This window comes from Mus caroli, unplaced genomic scaffold (genome assembly GCF_978045245.1).
Source record: "Mus caroli unplaced genomic scaffold, Mus_caroli_1 scaffold_11, whole genome shotgun sequence".
In the NCBI taxonomy this organism is placed as follows: Eukaryota; Metazoa; Chordata; class Mammalia; order Rodentia; family Muridae; genus Mus; species Mus caroli.
This window is the reverse complement of record NW_028227266.1, coordinates 81197581-81225431: the sequence shown is the minus strand read 5'-3', so window position 1 is coordinate 81225431 and position 27851 is coordinate 81197581.

The window sequence follows — 27851 nt, the reverse complement described above, 5'->3', positions numbered from 1 at the left end:
AGGATTTCTGTATGTAACTGCATAGATGACCCCCAGGAAGTCATGCTGGTCAAAAGAAGTGACTAAGAAATGACACATGCTACATTAATCAATCGATTTGAAATTTCTATATTAGATAAGTCTATATAGAGAGACTTATCTAAAGGTTTTTTAAACATTAAGTTAGTGGGATTTTGAAATACATATACTCTAAAATTGTAATATTTATGCAACTCTGTGAGTTTCAGATTAGCTTCAGTGAAAACTTTCTTTTCAAATTAATCTATTTATTCACTTTATATCTTAATACCAACCCCCCCCTTTTCAGTACATCCCTCACACAGATTGCCCCTATTCCCTGCTTCCCTTCCTCTCTGAGAAGACAAGGCATACTCTCCCATTGAGCTCAGTCAAGGCAGCCCATTTGGGCAACAGGATCCACAGACAGGCAATAGATTCACAGAGACCTCCCCTCCCACTCCAGTTGTTGGGAGTCCTGCATGAAGACCAAGCTGCACATCTACTACATATGTGCCCAGGGTGGGATGGGGGTGGCTAGATCTAGCCGATGCTTGCTCTTTGGTTGGTAGTTCAGTCTAAGGAAGTCAACTAACCTGGACCCTTGGGGATTGCCAGAGACTGAATTATCAATGGATAATTTCTATGATACACTAATTACATCTTAACCTTCCAAAAATATACTTAGCATCTTTGCTAGAAAAAGAAAAAGAAACACTAACTTAGGTACTTGCACAGAGAATGAAAAACTGCATTATTTCTTTTTTTTTCTTTTTTATATTTTTTATTAGGTATTTTCTTCATTTACATTTCCAATGCTGTCCCAAAAGTCCCCCATACCCCCCTCCCCACTCCCCTATGCACCTACTCCCACTTCTTGGCCCTGGCATTCCCCTGTACTGAGGCATATAAAGTTTGCATGACTAATGGGTCTCTTTACACTGATGGCCAACTAGGCCATCTTCTGATACATATGCAGCTAGAGACACGAGCTCTGGGGGGTACTGGTTAGTTCATATTATTGTTCCACCTATAGGGTTGCAGATCCCTTTAGCTCCTTGGGTACATTCTCTAGCTCCTCCATTGGGGGCCCTCTGATCCATCTAATTCTGTGTTTGCTAGGCCCTGGCATAGTCTCACAAGAGACAGCTATATTAGGGTCCTTTCAGCAAAATCTTGCTAGTGTATGCAATGGTGTCAGCATTTGGAGGCTGATTATGGGATGGATCCTTGGGTATGGCAGTCTCTACATGGTTCATCCTTTCATCTCAGCTCCAAACTTTGTCTCTGTAACCCCTTCCATGGGTGTTTTGTTCCCATTTCTAAGAAGGGGCAAAGTGTCCACATTTTGGTCTTCATTCTTCTTGAGTTTCATGTGTTTTGCAGATTGTATCTTGTATCTTGGGTATTCTAAGTTTCTGGGCTAATATCCACTTATCAGTGAGTACATATCATTTGAGTTCTTTTGTGATTGGGTTACCTCACTCAGGATGATGCCCTCCAGGTCCATCCATTTGCCTAGGAATTTCATAAATTCATTCTTTTTAATAGCTGAGTAGTACTCCATTGTGTAAATGTACCACATTTTTTATATCCATTCCTCTGTTGAGGGGCATCTGTGTTCTTTGCAGCTTCTGGCTATTATAAATAAGGCTGCTATGAACATAGTGGAGCATGTGTCCTTCTTACCGGTTGGAACATCTTCTGGATATATGCCCAGGAGAGGTATTATGGGATCCTCCGGTAGTACTGTGTCCAATTATTTGAGGAACCACCAGACTGATTTCCAGAGTGGTTGTACAAGCTTGCAATCCCACCAACAATGGAGGAGTGTTCCTCTTTCCCCACATCCTCGCCAGCATCTGCTGTCACCTGAATTTTTGATCTTAGCCATTCTGACTGGTGTGATGTAGAATCTCAGGGTTGTTTTGATTTGCATTTCCCTGATGATTAAGGATGCTGAACATTTTTTTTTCAGGTGCTTCTCAGCCATTCAGTATTCAGCAGGTGAGAATTCTCTATTTAGCTCTGAGCTCTATTTTTTAATGGGGTTATTTGATTTTCTGAAGTCCACCTTCTTGAGTTCTTTATATATATTGGCTATTAGTCCCCTATCTGATTTAGGATAGGTAAAGATCCTTTCCCGATATGTTGGTGTTTTTTTTGTCTTATTGACGGTGTTTTTTTGCCTTACAGAAGCTTTGCAATTTTATGAGGTCCCATTTGTCCATTCTCGATCTTATAGCACAAGCCATTGCTGTTCTATTCAGGAATTTTTCCCTTGTGCCCATATCTTCGAGGCTTTTCCCTACTTTCTCCTCTATAAGTTTCAGTGTCTCTGGTTTTATGTGGATTTCCTTGATCCACTTAGATTTGACCTTAGTACAAGAAGATAGGAATGGATCAATTCACATGATAACTGCCAGTTGTCCCAGCACCATTTGTTGAAAATGCTTCTTTTTTTCCACTGGATGAGCATTATTTCTTTCTAAGAGGTTGTTTTCAAAGCATTTTTGTAATTTTGATGCTAATTTTAATTATTATGTAAAAGTATTGTATTTTGCCACATCCTTTGTGTTTAATTGTCTATGTTTAAAGGCTGTTGTCTCTTGAGCTCTGACATTACTGTTTCAGAATTCTGGTTTCTTGGTGCATTTTAGTTGACCTTTTCTATGAATCTGTGTTAAGACAAGGAAAAATGTAGTGGCCTTGGTAACTCTTACCTATCTAGACTGCCATTCTGTGCTTTACTTAAGGAAACTTTTTCATAAGTTGTTACTGCTATCATGAGGATATTCTGTGCTTTGGTGTTCTTGGAAAACAATCACTATAGAAGTCAGTTAGAACTGTTTTGTGTAGTTAGCCACAATAAATTTGGACCAGAAGCAACCTCCAGACAGCACTTCCTACACTTATGTACAAAATTTTATGATTTTTTTCCCTTTATCAACTGCCCCAGGAATGAACCTCAATATAAGTATATGAAGCTATTTGGATTAAGACTTCTGTTTTGAATAGGGATCAAGTAAAGTTTAAATTCCAAGACCTCCCTGGGAATTTATAGTTGGCAAGTTAAGACATGAATGGTAGTCCTCTGTCACAGTTGAATACCCCAATCAATGAGAACAAGATAAACATACAATAAACATGTTTATAAGGAAATAAATCCCCTATCCTCAAACCTTGATTCATGGAATAAATTGGCACAAATGTTTGTGGATTTTAGGATTAAAAGCCCTACATGACCTTAGCTCAAGGTCACAACCAGCTTGAGTCTCATCTTCAGCCCTAGTAAATCAGTCTTGGGATGAGGTGTTCAATAAACATCCCCATTTGACTGAGATTGGTGTCTGAGTGGTTTGTGTGATGACTCCCGGACTCCAACAATCTTCTATCTTCTAAAATATTGATATGCTTTCTTTTTCTCTCAGAAACTTTTGATCTTGTAATCCAAGTTAAAACTATAATAGTGCCAGGGAGTGGTGGTGCATGCCTTTAATCCCAGCACTTGGGAGGCAGAGGCAGTAGGATTACTGAATTGGAGGCTAGCCTGGTCTACAGAGTGAGTTCCAGGACAGACAGGGCTACACAGAGAAACCCTGTCTCAAAAAAAAAACTATAATAGGAAGATAGCCTAGAATATATGTGATATGAAAATGTGAAAATGTGCGTATAAATGCTGAAAGTTGAAACTTCAAGCTGGTATATTAAAAGGAATGGTGGGGGATGATATAAATAATACTAAGGATGTAGGAAGAAACCTTATGAAAATCAACTAGTTTTTTAAGTATTTAAAACATTTAACTGAGTTTATCATGGTCTGATATTGGGGTTTTTGTTAGATGGTCTTTGCTCTTGGAGGAAGCATTGTCAGCCAAGATGAGAAAACTTCATTTAAACTATATTTATACACAAACTTATGTGCATTGTGGGTTTTATTTTAAGTAGATAGTTAATAGTATAATTCCTTGTAATATTTCCAGACAACCTTACCCTTGTTTTACTCTCATCTCTCCTTGTTCTGTATTTAGTTCCCCCTCTCCTAATTAGAGCTCCTCTACATTTCTTCTCATTTCTCTGTTCAGCTCACTTGTACCCTGCTTGTCTCTGTTCTACTGCTCTCTTTCCCTTCTCCCCTATCAATTGTCTCTTTTTCCTGGTTTCTGAAGTTAGTCTAGGTCCTAGAGTCTAGGATATATACATCTGAAAATTTGGAGCTAGGATCCCCAAAAGAGATATGGGATGCAAACTTTTTTCTGTCTGGGTCTGGGTTGTTTTAAGTGGATTGCGTATATTGTAAGTTTTGGAGTTAAGAAAAGGAAGGGACATTGGTGTGATTATATTAAAATCTCAAATATAAGAGAAAAATTAAAAATAGTCTGAATATGCCTGGTACATTTTCCATTTAATAAGACATGGGATATTAAATGAAAATCTCAGTATCTATGAGTAATTGTCAGACAGTCCCCCAAAAGTGCTCAAAACAGTACAAGCTGATGTAAAGAAATTTTAATCCAGTAATATGGTTGTTCTGATTACATCCAAAGACCTTCTAGGTCTATGTGATCTAGCTGGAATACAGATACCACAAAGCTTTAATCTCTTTGTACACACATTTAAGGTAAAATTAGTTTGTATAAGGAACCAGTCATGTTTGAAAGTAACATCTAATTGAGGGGCAGGCAAAGTGACAAATCAGAGAAAGACCTGACAGAACTCTCAGTCCTACTCTCAGGATTACAGCACAGGAAAGAGAAACCATTTAAGAGCAGCAGAGGGAGAGAGAATGAGCCATTGGGAATGAGTACAGTGAGTGCAGTGCAGTGAAGCTGATTTCATTCATGAGTCTCTGCAGTTCAGTGCAGGTCATCAGAGACAGCTGAAGCCAGAGAACAAGAAGGAGCCTGAAGACACATTGTCAGTGTTAGATTGAGGCCAAGAAGAACAATTCAGTGAGAAGCTGAGAGAAACCAGATTGAATCTGTCAGCTTGTAGAGGAGTTTGAGCCAGAACAGCTGAGTTGAATCAGCCAGTCAGAGTTCAGAAAGACCTAGAAAGTATGAACTTATTCAGCAATAAACCTCTGAGACAACAATTACATCAGGTGAATAAAAGATACTTTTACAGGCTATTACTATTGTTCTTGTTGCCCATTGTAACTAGATAAGACCCTATTGTTGAATGCATCACTTACTTTGGTTACAAGACACAGAGAAATCAATTGTGCATGGACCAAGCTCTATATGCTAGCTACCTTTCATAGTTCTAGATGGGACTCCTAGCTGAGGAGCCATCGGCAGATGATAACAGCTGAGGGAGTTTGTTTTCTTGATGAGTATGGTCATTGTTAGGTTCCACGGGCACTAGTAGATGATTGGTGTCATGTTTACAAGGGCAGCACTGATTAGACTCAATGACTTAAAAAATCATTAATTAATCACAAATTACAAAAATAAAACATGGGAGGGAGATGCAATGGGGGATCCTGGGGAGAAAGTGGGAGGTGGATATGATTAAAAATAGATTGTTTTTATTATTTTAGCTATGTAGGAATGATATATGTATTTGCTGGCTAAATTTGTTTGCTTTTCAAAATTCATGCTAAGAGATCACAATACTTGTGTCTTTTTGTCTGTGTAGGGACTATGATATATACCCAGCCTTTAAGAGTTGCATGGTTAGTATACCAGGAAAGTAGTCAAGAAACATGGTTTAGTTGAATGTTTTAAGTTCCACTGTTTTTTGAAATTAAGATTTGGCTTAAGAATTATGCTAGATTTGCGGTATAATTGAATATATTCCATCAGGATGTTGGTTAGAGGTTAACATCAAAATATAATTTATTAGCTATTTTAGGAAAAGAAACATGAAAATTACCTGTTTTAGTTGACTTGAAATTTTTTTTAGAAAGGTTCTAAGGTTGTATATATTAACACATTAAAGTACTGAGTAGTTATATTTTGATTTCATCAAGCTCCCATTTTTTTTGTTAGCAAGAATTTCTTTCTTAGTTGATGCATTATAATAGGCTATTCTTTGATGTATTGTATGTACACAGCATTTTACATTTGTATTTTTAAGATCATGGTATGATTGTAGATCTTTTAAAATATAGTTTCAGCATGAAGAGTGTTCCTCATCTTAGTTTATGATACTGACAACACAGTGAGTAGCTAATATCCTAAGATTATATTCTTCATCTATGTCTTGTGACTCTTCAAATTTCAAAACTTTTTTTTGTCCTGGCAACTTATAGAAACTTCTTATTTTTGGTATTTTTAGGTACCCACCTCTTAGTATATAATGTTATGGTTATTTTGCCAAGATGTATTTTTTCTGCATCACTTGCGTACCTGGTGCTTGTGAAGGTGAGGAGAGGTTCCCCAAACTGAAGTTGCATATGATAGTGAGCTGCCATATGGGTGATTAGAATTAAACTTTGGTCTCCTGAAGAGCAGCCCATGCTCTTCACCACAGGACCATCGTTCCAGTCCCAATATCCACTATTATTTCCTTTGTGTTTTTCATCAATTCATGCACTCTAATTCTAGATTTAGCCCATTATAGAACCAAAGCCTCAGCAGACTCTGTTCATTGTGGTTAAATCAGCAATATGCTTTAAAGATCTATTAGATAATAAGAGAAAAAGCAATCTAAATAGTTAGAATATTTAACTTGAAGAAAAATACACTATCATGTTACTGTTTATTTACAAGAATCACAGAGTGGTCTTATTATATTTTGAAAGGATTAAATATTATTAAAATAATAGTTTTGAATAAAAATGTGAAGTTCAGGACTAGTGATTATTTTTTAGAGTTACAGAGGAAACGGATTGAGAATTCATTTTGTATTTACTGCATTATAAAATAAAGCCTTTTTTCTAAAATGACTTTTAAGTTCTAATAAATAATGAAAGTCAAAATCTATATTTAGAATTTGATGCCTTTTGGTTATCATTGATCTTCACTTATCCTAAATCAGATAAGGGACTAATATCCAATATATATAAAGAACTCAGGAAGGTGGACTCCAGAAAGTCAAATAACCCCATTAAAAAATGGGGCTCAGAACTGAACAAAGAATTCTCACCTGAGGAATACCGAATGGCAGAGAAGCACCTGAAAAAATGTTCAACATCCTTAATCATCAGGGAAATGCAAATCAAAACAACCCTGAGATTCCACCTCACACCAGTCAGAATGGCTAAGATCAAAAATTCAGGTGACAGCAGATGCTGGCGAGGATGTGGAGAAAGAGGAACACTCCTCCATTGTTGGTGGGATTGCAAGCTTGTACAACCACTCTGGAAATCAGTCTGGCGGTTCCTCAGAAAATTGGACATAGTACTACCGGAGGATCCAGCAATACCTCTCCTGGGCATATATCCAGAAGATGTCCCAACCTGTAAAAAGGACACATGCTCCACTATGTTCATAGCAGCCCTATTTATAATAGCCAGAAGCTGGAAAGAACCCAGATGTCCCTCAACAGAGGAATGGATACAGAAATTATGGTACATTTACACAATGGAGTACTACTCAGCTATTAAAAAGAATGAATTTATGAAATTCCTAGCCAAATGGATGGACCTGGAGGGCATCATCTTGAGTGAAGTAACACAATCACAAAAGAACTCACACAATATGTATTCATTGATAAGTGGATATTAGCCCAAAACTTAGGATACCCAAGATATAAGATACAATTTGATAAACGCATGAAACTCAAGAAGAATGAAGACCAAAGTGTGGACACTGTGCACCTTCTTAGAATTGGGAACAAAACACCCAGGGAAGGAGTTACAGAGACAAAGTTCGTAGCTGGGATGAAAGGATGGACCATTTAGAAACTGCTGTATCCAGGGATCCGTCCCATAATCAGCTTCTAAACGCTGACACCATTGCATACACTAGCAAGATTTTGCTGAAAGGACCCAAATATAGCTGTCTCTTGTGAGACGATGCCGGGGCCTAGCAAACACAGGAGTGGATGTTCACAGTCAGCTATTGGATGTATCACAGGGCTCCCAATGGAGAAGCTAGAGAAAGTACCCAAGGAGCTAAAGGGATCTGCAACCCTATTGTTGGAACAACATGATGTACTAACCAGAACCCTGGAGCTCTTGTCTCTAGCTGCATATGTATCGAAAGATGGCCTAGTCGGCCATCAATGGAAAGAGAGGCCCATTGGACTTGCAAACTTTATATGCCCCAATATAGGGGAATGCCAGGGCCAAAAGAATGGGAATGGGTGGGTAGGGAAGTGGGGGGCGCTATGGGGGACTTTTGGGATAGTATTGGAAATGTAATTGAGGAAAATATGTAATAAAAATATTAAAAAAAAAAAAAAAAAGAGAAAAATGGCTCATTTGGGTGTTAAGGGAGTTTAACAATGTTTGTTTAGTAACCTCCCTTTGCAGCAATTTATTGTTTCTATGTGGTTTTAGCTGTACGTGAAGTCATTTCATGGGGAAAGTATCCTGAACAAATGAAACTCAGGCCCTGGAGGTCCTTAAACATAATTTTATGTATATTGCACTCAGATCAAATTTCATGGCTCAGTATCTAACCTAAACTCTCCATGTTCCAAAAATAAACTGCATTTCTAAAATTAGCACCAAGCAGTTAAGGTGGAGTTCTGTGAAAAAAAAAAATAGCTTCATAAACCTTAAGGCCTACGGTGCCATGTGGGGATAATTGTCTCACTTTATATAATACATTTATTCTTATATATAATAATGTTCAATTTTAATCTGCATTAAACATCTGTGATGGTTACTGAATCTAGGTATAAAGATGGCATTAGAAAATTCATGTCCAAATTGCTTTTCTTGATCACCCCTATTAAAAATTAATATTTTGGCATTAAATATTTCATTATTTTTATTGCTATTATGTTATTGTTATAGAGTTTTAGTTGACATGTGGCATATTTTAGTAAGATGATTTGTGGTCATGGATTGTTAAATCTACATGTTTTTGTAGTATATCTCCTGAGAAATTTGGATCAACAAATAATGTTGTATTTGTTAAGTTTCTCCAAAACGAGATATGACATTTATCTTGGTTCTATACTATAACGTAAAAGAAAACTTTCAAAAAGAAAAAAATAGAAATGATAAGAAATACCAAATCATGAGGTTGTAACTATAGAAACGAATACATTCAGAAAATTTGGAGATCAAAGCAGTATTTGAGGGAAATGGCTGAGAACATCCAAAGAAATGTGAGGCCTTGAAGACCAGAAGAGATGTGGTCACAGCTGAAGATAATGGCAGGCACCGAAGCTAGGGGCGGAAGGGAAAAGGTTTTTTGCCAAAAGGAACCAGAGTTTTGAAATGTTGAGTTTATATCTTTGTGACCCAAAGAGTCAGAATTTCCAGAGCTAAAAGAGAATACATTTCTGTTGTCATAGAGACTGTGGATTAAAATGGTGGCCCCTGTCTGACCCGCAAGAGGGCTAGGGCTGCTCATGGAGGCAGATACTGGAAGTTTGACTCTGTGTAGTCCCAAGAGGCCGCCAGGCAGGCGTCAGGCTGTGGGAAGCAGCAGGACCCCACTCTGGGGGTGGGAAAGCACAGTCTGGGGTCCCTGCAGAACTGCCAGAGTTCAGCTTGTGGGTCCTGAGGCTGCACAGAGGCCAGGGATGGTAGGTTCTAGCTCTTAGACGCCACAGCTGATGTTTGATGTCTTCGAAGAGCTGAGAACAGAATGGGGCCCCTTGAGGCTGTCTCTAGCCCAGGGCTGAAGGGAAAAGGGCAAGAGGAGGGCTCTGGCTGGGTCCCATGGGGACAAGAGTCCTTGGCTTGTTCAGGTAGGGCTTGGCTTGGTGGAAACCGTTTCTAGGAATGCAGAGAGGAGATTAGGCGCAGCTCTTTAGAAGACCTGCTCCATTGTCCTAATGAGAAGAGGCAGTCCATGGTTTTAAGGCATTTGTTGTCATGGTGAAGAATTGTGATGAGTGAAACCATACCCCACTTTCTCAGGGTTGGCCTGAGGTTAAATACCTTTTACAGGGAGGAGTTCCTGGAAAGGGGAGCTAAAAAGGTAGTAAAGGCAGAGAAAGGCAGAGAGAGAAAGACAAAGGGAGGGAGAGAGTAGAGGAGTAGGGGCCGGCCGTGACCACTTGGAGAGAGGAGGGAAGGGAAGGCAGAGAGAGGGGGAACAAGAGGACAAGAGAGAGAGGCAAGAGTAAGAGAAGGGGGAGGGGGTAAGCAGCCCCTTTTATAGTGGGCCAGGCCTACCTGGCTGTTGACAGGTAACTGTGGGGAGGAAGATACCTGGTTGTTGCAGGTAACTGTTGGAGTGGAGTCTAGACAGAATACCAGGGACTTGGGGCATTGTCTGATGGCCCCAGAATTATGGAGAGCTAAGGCCTCCTGTCACGAGCCTAGTGTCTGGGAGCTCGGCAGGAACACCTACTGGGTCTCTGGGGTTTAAACCTAGCTTGACCAGAAAACAGACTGCCTTTCAAGGTCCCACATAGAGACCTATAACCAGTAGTCATGGCAAAAATACACAGCTTACCAATTTCCCAAGCATCTATGTTGAACAGATAAACTTTATTATTATTATTATTATTATTATTATTATTATTATTTAATACTTTTTTTTACACTACAGTTGTTACAGGACAGGGTAGTCCTGGTCTACCCTCTGACTGCTCCTGATTCCATACCTCCTCTTCCATCTCCAAGAGGATGCCCCTACTCCTCAATCCCCCACTCCCACTTCACTAGACCTCCCCACGCCCTGGAGCCTCAAGTCTCTTGAGGGTTAGATGCATCTTCTCTCACTGAGGCCAGGTTTGGCCGACCTCTGCTGTATGTGTTGGGGGCCTCATATCAGCTGGTGTATGCTGCCTGGCTGGTGGCTCAGTGTCTGAGAGATCTCAGCCGTTCAGGTCAGTTGAGACTGTTGGTCTTCCTATGGGGCCACCCTCCTCCTCAGCTGATCTTTTATGGAATTTATTACTTTGTGGTTTTCCAAATCTGAAGACTCATGGATCAGATCTGTAATATTTCAAAGATAAACTCCTTCTGGGTTTTGTTGTGTGGATTTTATTTTATTTCTATTTTGAAACCTTTCACCTGAAGTTCTCTCAAGACATACAGAGTTTACAAGTAGGGGAAACAACAGGATGTTCTAAGGGGAGATGAAACAGTCTATCCCACAAAGAAGCCCTTTAAGAGTCCTGAGGATAACTCTCAGACAATTCAAGCTACCTGGAAGACTCTCAGACAAGCAAAACTGCCTACAAGAGGGTCAGATTGGCCAAGCTGCCTGGAAGAAGCAGAGACCATCTGAGCTACCTGGGAGACGCTCAGACCAGTTAACAGACACCTATTAATCAGTTGAGCTTCCTGTGCAATGTGCTCTAGGCTTCTAGATTTTGTGCCCTGCCCTCCATGTTTGGGTAAGATTGGGTGATTACAGCTGTCTTTGTGGAAGCATTAAGTAGCCCCCTTATCCTTAGTCCTTTAAATAGCCAAAATCAAAATCACTGTTCACCAAGACATTCCATAGACCTTGGTGGTATCCCTACCTTGGTCTGTCATCAGTTCCCTATTTGAGGTATGTAGATGTTTGTTCATTTCTCCCAGGAACAGTGTCTCATAATAAGATTTTAAAAACAATGTCTCCTCCACTCCATGATAGTTCAAGAAGTTCCTGTACTTGGGAAGGCAGAAACATAGCATAAATTAATAATGGTACTGTCTCTGCAGGCAAAGTTTTTCACAATTGCACAACACATAACCCTTAGAAGCTTGTCTCTTCAGCTGTAGATTACTCCATATATTTATACAGATCTATTAAGTTCCAATATATTCAGTTCCTACATCCCTTGAAACTTGGAGAATATATCCTTTGCTGTGTCTTTTCCAATATCCACAATGAGCCTCAAAGCCATAGACTTGAATCTTGGCATTTGGAGTTCTAAGAAATCATTGATTGATTCTCTTCCAAGTTAATGTATTGCTTTGATCAACTAAATCATTCTTTTGTGTAATTTCTTAAAATATCCAGAAGCTATGTTTTATTAGATGTTTACACAGCTTCTAAAGGTTTCTTTGAGCTATTTTAAGGTGCATTTCTAACTTTAACATGGCAAATTTCTGTAGATCATCCTAATTTATTGGAATGATGATCAGATTCTTTAAGACTTAACTGGGTTGAAGAAGCTGGTTTGACAATTCACACAGTGATATCCAACTTTATAAATGAGTATATTGTGACTAGTTTCTGAGTTCAGTTCGGAGAACTGATATATGAGTCAGAGACAGTGAATAAATCTTAGGAATTATTGATATAGTGATCAAAATCAGATTATGATGACAAAAACTAGTTACAAATATCAGCTGAGAATATGGAAAGTGGATCTGTGAGGTAGAACATTGGCCAAAGAGTAAGAAATTAAGGCAAATGGTCTGTAAGGTAATATTTACTTTCTCAATGGAGACCTGTGTGTGTATGTGTGTGTGTGTGTGTGTGTGTGTGTGTGTGTGTGTGTGTGTGTGTGTGTAAAAGTATTAGAAAACAAGGAGAGTAGGGTCACAGATTACTAAGCCCACAATTTAGTGAATTTAAGAGTTAAAAAAATCAATTACTCTCCATAAAATCAAAAGATACCTTTACTATGAGAGGTAAAAGGATAACAGCCAGAACACTGAGACACTGAGAGTAGAAGTTGTCTAGAGGTTGTCAGTGAGCAGAAAAGGCAGAGAACATCAGATAAGCATGTGACAAGTAGGAAATTGAAACTGACTTGGTGCTAAGATGAGAGATGAGAGGATGGTTTAGAGACAGAAAAGGTGATGGTCAGAGATTGTTTGCACGTTAGGAGCATGATATTTGGCAGCAAAAGGCTAGTTTTCTGAGTGACAGTATGTGAGGCCATGGGTGAATAATAAGACACATATGTGTTACAGACTCAAATTTTAGGGTCCACAGCGAGGTTTTGCTGTATCATATCTGTGCAGAGAAAGCAATGCAATTTCACAATGCCTAGAAGGTACTTTTCCTATCTAAAAGGAAATAGTGAATATATATTTCTTCTAGAAAAATTCCACTTCAGCATGTACGTTAAATTGTGCTCAAGAATTTTGATTTTAACTGTAACATCATGTGTTGTTTTGTTCATGAACAATCTTTCTTTTTAGGATTTGTTATGATCAGAATACACATATTACTAATAACTTTTATTTTACTTGTTTGATAATTGATGATATCACTTTATTCATCCACTACATAATAGAGTCATTGACAGAACACAACTGCTATTCCTCACAAAACCTAGAAAAGTGTATTTTTCAGCTAATATAACCTATTCACATCCTAAGTTATCGTGAAGCATTAGTGATATATTCTGAACTGTTATGTATTTAAAATATTGCTCACAAATTGACATGTATTGTAAGTATAATATGTACTCTGAGTTTTATAGAATTAGTTGAATATAAAATATCATATACCCAGAAGGTGTTCCAACTGGTAATAAGAACACATGTTCCACTATGTTCATAACAGCCCTATTTATAATAGCCAGAAGCTGGAAAGAACCCAGATGTCCCTCAACAGAGGAATGGATACAGAAAATGTGGTACATTTACACAGTAGAGTACTACTCAGCTATTAAAAACAATGAATTTATGAAATTCTTGGGCAAGTGGATGTATCTGGAGGATATCATCCTGAGTGAGATAACCCAATCACAAAAGAAGTCACTTGATATGCACTCACTGATAAGTGCATATTAGCCCAGAATCCTAGAATACCGAAGATACAACTTCCAAAACACAAGAAAATCAAGAAGGAAGACCAACTGGTGGATACGTCATTTCTCCCTAGAATAGGGAATAAAATATCCATGGAAGGATTTGCAGAGACAAAATTTGGAGCTAAGATGAAAGGATGGACCATGCAGAGACTGCCCCACCCGGGGTCTATCCCATAATCAGCCACCAAACGCAGACACTATTGCATACACCAGCAAGATTTTACTGAAAGGACCCTGATATAGCTATCTCCTGTGAGGCTTTGCCAGTGCCTGGCAAATACAGAATGGATGCTCACAGTCATCTATAGGATAGAACACAGGGCCCCCAATGTAGGAGCTAGAGAAAGTACCCAAGGAGCTGAAGGGGTCTGCAACTCTATAGGTGGAACAACAATATGAACTAACCAGTACCCCCAGAGCTCGTGTCTCTAGTTGCATATGTATCAGAAGATGGCCTAGTTGGCCATCATTGGGAAGAGAGGCCGCTTGGTCTAGCAAACTTTATATGCCCCAGTACAGGGGAAAGCCAGGGCCAAGAAGTGGGAGTAAGTAGGTAGGGGAGCAGGGTGTGGGGAGGGTATAGGAGCCTTTTGGGATAGCATTTGAAATGTAAATAAAGAAAATATCTAATAAAAATGATATAATACCTTTTTTCTTTTACTGAAAATAGTTTTTTTTCTCTTACATAAGGTATTGTGATTACGATTCCCCTCTATCTACTCTTCCCAGTTCCTTCTAACCCCCTCTACCAAGATCTAGCCCTTTTCTCTCATTAGTAAACAAACAGCCTTCTCAGGGATAATAATAAAATATAATGCAATAAGATAAAATAAAAACTAACACATCATAATAGGACAAAACAAAGAGATGGAAAAAAGCCCAAGAAAAGGTACAAGAAACAGAGACACTTTAATTTGCACACTCAAAAATTCTATAAAAACACTAAACTGGAAGCTGTAATATACACACAGAGGACTTGTAGGGTAAAAAGAAAGAAGAAAAATATATCAATAAATAAAAATTGAAAGTAAGTTTTTATTTTAAATGAAAAAGTTCTGACTATTACGAGGGTAGGATACTTTTTTTTTCTTAATTTAATTTAATTTGTTTTTTTTTTATGTATTTACTTTACATCCTATTCACTGTCCCCTCCTGGTCACCCTTCCCACAATACTATCCCCATCCCCCTCCCCTACTCTAGGCAGGTGGGGGCCCCCACTTGCCTCCATGGGTATCCCCACGACCCTGGCACTTCAAGTTTCTGTGAGGCTAGGCACTTCCTTTCCCATGGAGGCCAGACAAGGCAGCCCAGCTAGAAGAACATACCCTATGTATAGGCAGCAGCTTTTGGGACAGGCCCTGTTTGTTCCAGTTGTTTAGGACCTACATGCTGCACATCTGCTACATATGTGCAGGAAGGCCTAGGCCCAACCTGTGTATGTTTTTTTGGTTGGTGGTTCAGTCTCTGAGAGTCCCAGGTTAGTTGACTCTGTTGGTTTTCCTGTGGAGTTCCTATCCCATTTGGGACCCCAAATCCTTTCTCCTATTTTTCCATAAGGGTGTCTATATCTGTCCAAGTCAGCTACTGGGTGGAACCTCTCAGAGGACAACATGTTCCCATCTGCAAACATAACAGAGTATCATTAATAGTGTCAGGGATTGGTGCTTGCCCATGGGCTGGGACTCAAGTTGAGCTGGATATTGATTGGCCATTCCCTCAGTCTCTGCTCCCCCATTATTTGTAGACAGGATAAATTTTGGGTTGAAAGTTTTGTGGCTGGGTTGGTAAGGAACCTTTAAAGACACTGTTGAGTTATTTTTCTGTTAGGTATCTACTCCTAGTCCTGCAGCATAGCCTTAAAAGTATTCCCTTCCTAACCCCTGTCCTCAGTAAGACTCCATTGAAAAAAATTAAATTTCCATCTGCAAGTATCTATTTGTAGCTATCAATTGGGTTAGAGATGGGTCCATGCCTCCACTTCTTTCAGCACTAAGACATATCTTGTGCAGATCCATGCAGGCCCTGTGCATGCTGCCTCAGTCACTGTGAGTTCATATATGCATTACTCCTATTGTTTTAGAGGGCCTTGTTTCCTTGGTATCCTACATCTCTTTTGGCTATTACGTTCTTTCTGTTGCTTTTCTAAAACGTTTCTCTGAGAACTGAGAGGAGGGATTTGATGCAGACATCTTATTCAGGGCTGAGGGTTCCAAAATCTCTCATGTGTTACACTGTATCTGGTTGAGGGGCTCTATTTGTTCCAATCTGCTATAGATGGAAGCTTCTTCAATGATGATGGGGAAAGTACACATCTACAGTAGAATGACATTAGGAGTCATTTTATTGTGCTTTTTTTTTCCTCTTATAGAACAGTTGTATTTGGTTTTTCCCCTAGGTCCCTGGACTATTTTATAGTCTTGAGTTCTTGGTAACCCAAGCATTGTAAGTTATGGGTTCCATCTCACAGAGGCTTAACTCAAATCAGTGATTGGTTGGTTACCTTGATAAGCTTTGTTTCACTATTGTTCTGCATTTCTTGCATGTTGGTTACCATTGTAAATCAAAGGTTTTGTGGCTAGCCTGATGTTTTCATTTTTCATTGGTTAGACTTCAGAGTACACTCCTGTACCAAAGGTGCTAGCATTCAGGGGTGAAGGCTTTATGTATGCATCAGCTTGATGTCATTTATTATGCTAATTTGCTGCTCTAATTGAAATGATCTAACCAGAAAGTTCCTACCTTGTTCTTTTATTTAATACAACAGTAATTCTGGAGCTCAAAAAATAGGTTGAATCATTTTCTTATAGTAAGGATTATTTTAATGTGTTTTCTTAACACCTTCAAATTCAGTATATATATACAACTGCATTTGTGTTAGATCCCAGTATCCTCTAATGAGTTGCAGTAGGTTTTCTAGTCAACATTGTCAAAGCAGAAAAAAATATATTTGCAATTTTGACTATTTCATACATTGTAGGTATAAATGTGATAGTTTATTTGGGTTGCCTCAGTAATCTCCTTTAGAACCTAAATTTTAGTAATCTTCAATAATTAGTCTCTAGGACGATGTGTAATTTCTAGAAGCATGAACTCACATAATAAAGTAAATACTTGTTACAAATTTGTTTTAGTCTGTGACTAACTTTTAGTGCCTGTTGAATTCACTAAAACTGTATATCTATGAGCAAAACTAAAAAGCATAGTAATGATCTCTTACAATAAATATTAATTAATTAATATTAGAATGTTATTAGGAGTCACTTAATTAGAAATATATTGAAGTTTTTTCAATAACATTTTATTAACTCTGGAAGCTTCATATATACATACATACATACATGCATACATACATATATACTATGTAGTTTGATCATTTTAGTTGCCTGCTCATTTCCTTAACTCCTTCCAGATCCTCCTTATACATATAAAGATACTCTTCAGTATTTTTGTATTGGTTTTATTTTATTTTAGTTTAGTTTTATAATGGAGATTTTTATTTGTGTTCTCCCTATATTTAAGGGTATAGTGCTATCAAATGGAGTATGGGTAACCTATGAAAGATCAAGTCTTTAAAGAAAATGAACTCTTCCTCACCAGAACCCATCCATTATCAAAACCTTCTCAGTTCTAGGGGTTCTCAGCCTGTCATTTTATGTTGGAATATTGATAGTCTTTTGATTTTTTTTCAAATCTTGTTAGAACAGCTTCTTTTCTTTCTTCCTTCTCTCTTTCCCTCTCTGTTTTAAAAACATATTTAGAAAAGATAATGGTATCCCAGTGCCTAATGCATCTATAAAAATTACTCACTTATGATGTAGAGTTCTTTCATATTTATCTTTTTCTGTGCTTTCTTTGATAACTTCTAAGAAGTCTTAGAAATTTTATTTTTGGTTTATGAGATATTTCTGCAATAAATTTACCAATTGTTAAGATAACAAAATACCTAGTTCACATATTAAGATTTATTGCTAAATTATAACTGCTTTTTTCAATTTTTAGGAAAATTTTACACATTATGAAATTTATAAAAAATTATCATCTTACACAGTATTTCTCTATCAATCTATATTGTAAGAATAATTATCATATAACATTTTAGAAAAATGATTACTCTTCAGAAAATAATCCCCTTAAATGGAGTGTGAATTTTTATTCGTTACTAATTATTTTAGCAGATGCTAGACACCAAACTCACATCACTGAAAACTAATCATCCTACTTTATGTGAAGCAAGAACCTTTTCATGCATATTAATTGCTTGATAGATTGTTATTCGAAATTGCTTATTGAGTATTTTACAAAGTTAATAAAAGCTATGTTATTGCAGTTTATTAACTTAGCTAAGTTAGTAAAATAATTTTTACAAAGAAAGTTTCTTTTGTTTTGTTTTGTTTTGTTTTGTTTTGTTTTGTTTTGTTTTGTTTTGTTTTGTTTTGTTTCCTGGTATGGAATAGTAGTTGGAATGATGTAATAAGATCAACTGATTTGCCATCAAAGAAACTTTATCTCCTCTGAGTCAATATGCCGAGTCCCTAACTATATTTAGCAACAGGACCTATAGCAGGGACATTCAGTGGTCCCTTATAGAATGGGTATCTTAAAAAGTAAAGGATTTTCTCTCTCTCTCTCTCTCTCTCTCTCTCTCTCTCTCTCTCTCTCTCTCTCTCTCTCTCTCTCTCTCTCTCTCTCCCCTAAGCAAAAAGACAGCAAGAGGTCTATACTAAGAAAGTACCCCCTCTGACAACCAGAAACAGGCTCTTTACCTTAAACTAAATCTGTAATTTCCAGCATCCAAGATGATCAGGTAAGCTGATACATTCCTGTTGTTTATTCTATTCAGCCTTGTTATGGAAGCCTACACAGACTGATGTATCCCTTATATTCAATAGTTCTGAAGTAGTGATTTGCTTTAGGTAATATACATGGATTTGATAGTAAGTAGACCACCAGGCAGTCTTTTAATTTTGAAGTAGCTTAGGAATTTATCACTGACTTAGGAATAATCTGACTTAAACTTAAATAATGCATGTCACCAAATTGTTTTAGTCAACGTGAACAACAGGCATTGGATATTATTTAGAACATGTATAGAGAGGAAATATTTAAAATATTTACATATCCTGTACAGTATGGGAGAAATTTAACTAGAATTAATACCCAGTCTGTAAAGGAAGGTTGCTGGCCTGATGGATGTATTTGTTTAGTGACAGGACTCTCCATGACAGCAATAGTTGTAGTGAGTCTTTCTAGAAATTTCTTTAAAACCAGTTTGTTATGATTTACTTTCCGGAATGGTTTCTGTGCTGACTGAATTGTACACAGAATATACTACCATAAAGGAATTATAACCAGGGTGAGGGTAACACTTGCTATCTCTTAAGAAATAAATTCTTTTGTTTCTGAGGGTTTTTTTTTTTATTAATTACACTTGCTCAATGACAATCGCATGCACGTACATAATGAATGCCTGTCTCCCCTGCAATTTATTCTCTTTTGTCCTGCCTTCACTTCCAGTCATCTTCCACTCCTCCTGACAAATTTCAGTCTCAAGTTCATTTCTTTTTCTTCTGACTTGTGGTCCACTAGGTTTAACTAGGGTTATTTGTGTGATCATGGGTTTGGAAGTATCACTGAAACAAAGTGAGCTTACCAGAGGGCATGCAACTAAAGACATTGACTACTTCCTCCCAGAATCTCTCAGGACATTGACTAGCTGTTTTCTAGAACCTATGAGGATACAGACTGGGCTTCCTCTAGAATACATCAGTAACCGGCAGTTCAGTAGGGAAGGGTAGGTCTCCATGATCTCCTCCCTCTTTCATGTCAGACTTTTAAGAGACTCTTTGTAGGCATCGTGCAGGTAACCTAAGCTGCTGTGACTCCATAACTGCAATAGCTATAGTCATATGCAGAAAATGGAAGGCTAAGTAAGCATAGAGAGGTAGCTAATCCTAGTTTGGATTTTAGCTGTTGTGAATTTGGTTAATTGAAATTGTCTTCATTATTGAGTTTTAGTGCATATTATGAATTTTCATGTATGGGTTGGATTTTAATTTTTTAAAAATATTTTATGAAAACATGTTTTATTCCAAGAATAATTAGTTTGGGTTAATCTTATAGCTGTGGTGGCTGGCATGAAATTTACAAACCCATAGGGATATAGCTTAACCAAACTTTCATTCGTTGCTTAATTTTTATCACTGCTGGGTCTATCTTCTGGCCTATAGTTCTTCCTATTTGTTGTTCTATAATGTTCTCTGAGATTAATAACACACACAAACACTATCTCTATCTCTCTCTCTATCTCTCTCTCTATCTCTCTCTCTATTCTCTCTCTCTCTCTCTCTCTCTCTCTGTCTGTCTTTATAGGGCTGGGTATCCAACCATCATATATTTTCAGCAACATGAAATCCACAAATCTTTTTTTAAAAATTTTTATTAGGTATTTTCCTCATTTACATTTCCAATGCTATCCCAAACGTCCCCCATACTGTTCCCCCCCCCACTCCCCTACCCACCCACTCCTACTTCTTGGCCCTGGCATTCCTCTGTCCTGAGGCATATAAAGTTTGCACAACCAATGGGCCTCTCTTTCCACTGATGGCCGACTAGGCCATCTTCTGATACATATGCAGCTAGAGACACGAGCTCTGGGGGATACTGGTTAGTTCATATTGTTGTTCCACCTATAGGGTTGAAGATCCCTTTAGCTCCTTGGGTACTTTCTCTAGCTCCTCCACTGGGGGCCATGTGATCCATCCAATAGCTGACTGTGAGCATCCACTTCTGTGTTTGCTAGGCCCTGGAATAGTCTCACAAGAGACAGCTATATTAGGGTCCTTTCAGCAAAATCTTAGTGTGTATGCAATGGTGTCAGCGTTTGGGGGCTGATTATGGGGTGGATCCCCGGATGTGGCAGCCTCTAGATGGTCCATCCTTTTGTCTCAGCTCCAAACTTTGTCTCGGTAAGTCCTTCCATGGGTGTTTTGATCCGAATTCTAAGAAGGGGCAAAGTATCCACACTTTGGTCTTCGTTCTTGAGTTTCATGTGTTTCGCAAACTTTATCTTATATCTTGGGTATTCTAAGTTTCTGGGCTAATATCCACTTATCAGTGAGTACATATCATGTGAGTTCTTTTGTGATTGGGTTACCTCACTCAGGATGATGCTGTCCAGGTCCATCCATTTGCCTAGAAATTTAATAAATTCATTCTTTTTAATAGCTGAGTAGTACACCATTGAGTAAATGTACCAAATTTTCTGTATCCATTCCTCTGTTGAGGGGCATCTGGGTTCTTTCCAGCTTCTGGCTACTATAAATAAGGCTGCTATAAACATAGTGGGGCATGTGTCTTTTTTACCGGTTAAAACATCTTCTGGATATATGCCCAGGAGTGATATTCTGGGATCATCCAGTAGTACTATGTCCAATTTTCTGAGGAACCGCCAGACTGATTTCCAGAGTGGTTGTACAAGCTTGCCATTCCACCAAAAATGGAGTAGTGTTCCTCTTTCTACACATCCTTGCCAGCATCTGCTGTCACCTGAATTTTTGATCTTAGCCATTCTGACTGGTGTGAGGTGGAATCTCAGGGTTGTTTTGATTTGCATTTCCCTGATGATTAAGGATGTTGAACATTTTTTCAGGTGCTTCTCTGCCATTCGGTATTCCTCAGGTGAGAATTCTTTGTTCAGTTCTGAGGCCCATTTTTTAATGGGGTTATTTGATTTTTCTGGAGTCTACCTTCTTGTGTTCTCTCTATATATTGGATATTAGTCCCCTATCTGATTTAGGATAGGTAAAGATCCTTTCCCAATCTGTTGGTGGCCTTTTTGTCTTACTGACGGTGTCTTTTGCCTTTCAGAAGCTTTGCAATTTTATGAGGTCCCATTTGTCCATTCTCGATCTTATAGCACAAGCCATTGCTGTTTTATCCAGGAATTTTTCCCCTGTGCCCATATCTTCGAGGCTTTTCCCCACTTCCTCCTCTATAAGTTTCACTGTCTCTGGTTTGTGGAGTTTGTGGAGTTCCTTAATCCACTTAGATTTGACCTTAGTACAAGGATATAGGAATGGATCAATTCACATTCTTCTGCATGATAATAGCCAGTTGTGCCAGCACCATTTTTTGAAAATGTTGTCTCTTTTCCACTGGATGGTTTTAGCTCCCTTGTCAAAGATCAAGTGACCATAGGTGTGTGGGTTCATTTCTGGGTCTTCAATTCTATTCCATTGGTCTACTTCTCTGTCCCTATATCAATACCATGCAGTTTTGATCACAATTGCTCTGTAGTACAGCGTTAGGTCAGGCATGGTGATTCCACCAGAGGTTCTTTTATGCTTGAGAAGAGTTTTTGCTATCCTAGGTTTTTTGTTATTCCAGATGAATTTGAAGATTGCCTTTCCAATTTGTTGAAAAATTGAGTTGGAATTTTGATGGGGATTGCATTTAATCTGTAGATTGCTTTCGGCAAGATGGGCATTTTTATAATATTAATCTTGCAAATTCATGAGCATCAGAGGTCTTTTCATCTTCTGAGATCTGTGATTTCTTTCTTTAGAAACTTGAAGTTTTTATCATGCAGATCTTTTACTTCCTTAGTTAGAGTCACGACAAGGTATTTTACATTATTTGTGACTATTGTGAAGGGTGTTGTTTCCCTAATTTTTTTCTCAGCCTGTTTATCCTTTGTGTAGAGAAAGGCCATTGACTTGTTTGAGTTAATTTTATATCCAGAAACTTCATTGAACCTGTTTATCAAGTTTAGGAGTTCTTTGGTGGAATTTTTAGGGTTACTTAGATATACACTATCATATCATCTACAAAAAGTGATATTTAGACTTCTTCCTTTCCAATTTGTATCCCCTTGATCTCCTCTTGGTGCCGAATTGCTCTGGCTAGGACTTCAAGTACAACCTTGAATAGTAGGGAGAAAGTGAGCAGCCTTGTCTAGTCCCTGATTTTAGTGGGATTGCTTGAAGTTTCTCACCATTTACTTTGATGTTGGCTACTGGTTTGCTGTAGATTGCTTTTATTATGTTTTGATATGGGCCTTGAATTCCTGATCTTTCCAAGACTTTTATCATGATTGGGTGTTGGATTTTTCAAATGCTTTCTCAGCATGGAACGAGATGATCATGTGGTTTTTTTGTCTTCGAGATTGTTTATATAATGGGATACGTTGATGGATTTCCATACATTAAACCATCCCTGCATTCCTGTAATGAAACCTACTTGGTCAGGATGGATGATTTTTTGATGTGTTCTTAGATTCAGTTAGCAAGAATTTTATTGAGTATTTTTGCATCGATATTCATAAGGGATATTGGTCTGAAGTTCTCTATTTTTGTTGGATCTTTCTGTGGTTTAGGTATCAGAGTAATTGTGGCTTCATAGAATGAGTTGCGTAGAATACCTTCTACTTCTATTTTGTGGAATAGTTTGTGCAGAACTGGAATTAGATCTTCTTTGAAGGTCTGATAGAACTCTGCACTAAACCCATCTGGTCCTGGGCTTTTTTTTTGCTGTTGTTGGGAGACTATTAATGACTGCTTCTATTTCTTTAGGGGATGTAGGACTGTTTAGATCATTAACATGATACTGATTTAACTCTGGTACCTGATATCTGTCTAGAAATTTGTCCATTTCATCCAGGTTCTCCAGTTTTGTTGAGTATAGTCTTTTGTAGCAGGATCTGATGGTGTTTTGGATTTCTTCAGGATCTGTTGTTATGTCTCTCTTTTTCTTTCTGATTTTGTTAATTAGGATGCTGTCTCTGTGTCCTTTAGTGAGTCTGGCTAAGGGTTTATCTATCCTGTTGATTGTCTCAAAGAACCAACTGCTTGTTTGGTTGATTCTTTGAATAGTTCTTCTTGTTTCCACTTTGTTGATTTCGCCCCTGAGTTTGATTATTTCCTGCAGTCTACTTCTCTTGTGTGAATTTGCTTCCTTTTGTTCTAGAGCTTTTAGGTGTGTTGTCAAGCTGCTAGTCTGTGCTATCTCTAATTTCTTTTTGGAGGCACTCACAGCTATGAGTTTTCCTCTTAGAAATGCTTTCATTGTGTCCCATAAGTTTGGGTATGTTGTGGCTTCATTTTCATTAAACTCTAAACAGTCTTTAATTTCTTTCTTTATTCCTTCCTTGTCCAAGGTATCATTGAGAAGAGTGTTGTTCAGTTTCCATGTGAAAGTTGGCTTTCTATTATTTATGTTGCTATTGAAGATCAACCTTAGTCCATGGTGATCTGATAGGATGCATGGGACAATTTTAATATTTTTGTATCTGTTGAGTCCTGTTTTGTGAGTCCTGTGTTGTCAGTTTTGGAGAAGGTACCATGAGGTGCTGAGAAGAAGGTATATCCTTTTGTTTTAGGATAAAATATTCTGTCGATATCTGTTAGATCCATTTGTTTCATAAGTTCTGGTAGTTTCACTGTGTCCCTGTTTAATTTCTGTTTAAAATGATCTGTCCATTGATGAATGTGGTGTTTTGAATTCTCCCACTATTATTGTGTGAGGTGCAATGTGTGCTTTGTGCTTTACTAAAGTTTCTATAATGAATGTGGCTGCCCTTTTATTTGGAGCATAGATATTCAGAATGGAGAGTTCCTCTTGGAAGATTTTACCGTTGATGAATATGAAGTTCCCCTCCTTGTCTTTTTTGATGACTTTGGGTTGGAAGTCGATTTTAGTAGATATTAGAATGGCTACTCCAGCATTTTTCTTCAGAGCATTTGCTTGGAAAATTGTTTTCCAGCATTGCACTCTGAGGTAGTATCTGTCTTTTTACCTGAGATGGGTTTCCTGTAAGCAGCAGAATGTAGGGTCCTGTTTGTGTAGTCAGTCTGTTAGTCTATGTCTTTTTATTGGGGAGTTGAGTCCATTAATATTAAGAGATATTAAGGAAAAGTAATTGTTGCTTCCTATTATTTTTGTTGTTAAAGTTTGCTTTCTGTTCTTGTGGCTGTCTTTTTTTTTTTAGGTATGTTGAAGGATTACTTTCTTGTTTTTTGTAGGATATAGTTTCTGTCCTTGTATTTTTTTTTTCTGCTATTATCCTTTGAAAGCTGGATTTGTGGAAAGAAAATGTGTGAATTTGGTTTTGTCGTGGAATACTTTCGTTTCTCCATCTATGGTAATTGAAAGTTTGGCTGGGTATAGTAGTCTGAGCTGGCATTTGTGTTCTCTTAGTGTCTGTATAACATCTGTCCAGAATCTTCTGGCTTTCATAGTCTCTGGTGAAATATCTGGTGTAATTCTGATAGGCCTGCTTTTATATGTCACTTGACCTTTCTCCCTTACTGCTTTTAATATTCTGTCTTTATTTAGTGTATTTGTTGTTCTGATTATTATGTGTCGGGAGGAATTTCTTTTCTGTTCCATTCTATTTGGAGTTCTGTAGGCTTCTTGTATGTTCATGGGCATGTCTTTCTTTAGGTTTGGGAAATTTTCTTGTATTATTTTGTTGAAGATATTTGCTGGCCCTTTAAGTTGAAAATCTTCATTCTCATCTACTCCTATTACCCATAGGTTTGGTCTTCTCATTGTGTCCTGGATTTCCTGGATGTTTTGAGTTAGGATCTTTTTGCATTTTGCATTTTCTTTGTTTGTTGTGCCGATGTTCTCTATGGAATCTTCTGCATCTGAGATTCTCTCTTCCATCTCCTGTATTCTCTTTCCTAGGGTTTCTAACTCCAGCGTTTCCTCACTTTGGGTTTTCTTTATTGTGTCCACTTCCCTTTTTAGGTCTAGTATCGTTTTGTTCATTTCCATCACGTGTTTGGATGTGTTTTCCTCTTTTTCTTTAAGGACTTGTAACTCTTTAGCAGTGTTCTCCTGTATTCCTTTAAGTGAGTTATTAAAGTCCTTCTTGATGTCCTCTACTATCATCATGAGATATGCCTTTAAATCTGGTCTAGCTTTTCAGGTGTGTTGGGGTACCCAGGACTGGCTGAGGTGGGAGTGCTGGGTTCTGATGATGGTGAGTGGTCTTGGTTTTTGTTAGTAAGATTCTTCAGTCTGCCTTTCGCCATCTGGTAATCTCTGGAGTCAGTTGTTATAGTTGTCTCTGGTTAGAGCTTGTTCCTTTCGTGATTATGTTAGCTTCTACCAGCAGACCTGGGAGACTACCTCTCTCCTGGGTTTCAGTGGTTAGAGCACTCTCTGCAGGCAAGCTCTCCTCTTGCAGAGAAGGTGCACAGATATCTGTTGTTCAGACTTGCCTCCTGGTGGAAGATGAAGGCCCGAAACAGGGCCTGTCCCAGAAGCTGTTAGCTTCTGTGGTCCACACTCTCACCTGTGCAGACTAATCTTGGCAGGATCTGGGAATGAAAATGTCTTCTGCAGATGCTCCAACAAATCCTTCCCAGGCGGGGTGGACACCTCTCCTCTGGCAGGGAAGGTGCCCGGATCTAGTGGCAATTTTGAATATAGTTTAAAAGTTAGTACAGCCAGTAAGAGAATGCAAGACTTAAAAAGTAGGGCAAGAACATAGTTAAGGCTACAGTGAAGAACACATTCTTTGGGTTATTATTAGAGTACATCTAATGTTTTACTCTATCCAGACTTCCTAATATTAAATGTTGTATAAATATCCTCTTTGGAATGAGGCATTGTTTCAAAGGAATTTTGGCACATATATTTGTTTACATGGGAGTGAATCTTTATTAACATGACCATATAGAACACTTTCCTTATCCACCAAAATCAGGAAAGGAAACTCAATGGAATGGAGAGCAACATAAAAAATACTGTGATGCTGAATAGAGTCAGTATGAATCAACATTCATATCTTAGTTTTCTAATGCTTCTCACTCAAACTGTTTATTAAGTTTTCAGTAAACTTTTAGGGTTCAAGAATCCCCCTGATAGTACGCAAAAGCAAGGAGTGATGATTCAGCTGAATTTCCTGAATACAGGGGTCTCCCCATTTGGGAATGGAGACCCCTGGTGGGCTCCAAGGCCCAAATTTTATTGTTAGGAGAATTCCAGGAAGGGGTATGTGCCCTCTAACCTTGATTGGTTAGCACTCTTTCTAGGCTTCTGACTGATTCTAATTTGATTAAGCTCTTCCCAGGGTTTCCTTACTCATTCTAGCTACCTATTTTCACATCAGGCCAGATGATATGGTGTCCTCAGATTAGCTGCCCTCAGCTGTGGTTGGCTGATCATAGGTTCCTGGATCCAGTTCTCATTTCTGGAAAAGAGAAAGTTAGGGCTACTATTCTAAACTTCCAGTTTGTTGCCTATCATGGAGTCAGTCTGGCTCTGGCTAACTCAGTTCTCTCAAAACCTTAGATGGACACATTTTTAAAATGATGTTTAAGATGAAATACTACTTTTAACTTCTTTAACTTGCTTTCCCCTAGAACAATTTTTATGTAGCAAATAAAGCTTATGTACCTTGAAATACATCTTCTGGATGACCAGCATACCAGTGTTTTATTTGGAAAGAGAACCAGTACTATGGTATGAACATATGTTGAAACTTCAGATTGTGACTCTTTTTAAGTCCTGGAGCTTTATCAAGGCATAAAAGTTCTGCCTGTCTGTAACTTTCATTCTATTGGGGCAAGAGGTTTTCTAGACAATCAGTCCACTGAGAAGAAAACTAGATGACATTAATTGCAGAAGAGACATTGGAATGGATTGGATACATCGAATCTACCACATGGTATCAAAATAAGGAAAACAACCTCAAAAATAACAACAAAATCAATAAATAAACAAACAAAACCTTGGAGCTTTCACAGTTACTCAGACCTATAATCTTAGTATTGAGGAGGAGGACACAGAAGGACACTACACATCTGAAGTTACTCTGACTTACATAGTAAGTTGTACATCAGCTTGGAGTAAGATCCTGTCTTAAGACATCAGACAACAATCTTGAGACCTTCTGTGAATATCAAACCTTCCACCATCTTAGAATCTACATCAGGGATAGTCACATTCTTGGTGTCTCTCTCTTTTCTATTTTGTAGACAAATCAATTAGTTCTCTAATGGTTGATACTATATAGACTACTAGACATGTTTATTTGTTTTATAATATGGCCTTAGTAAAAACAAAA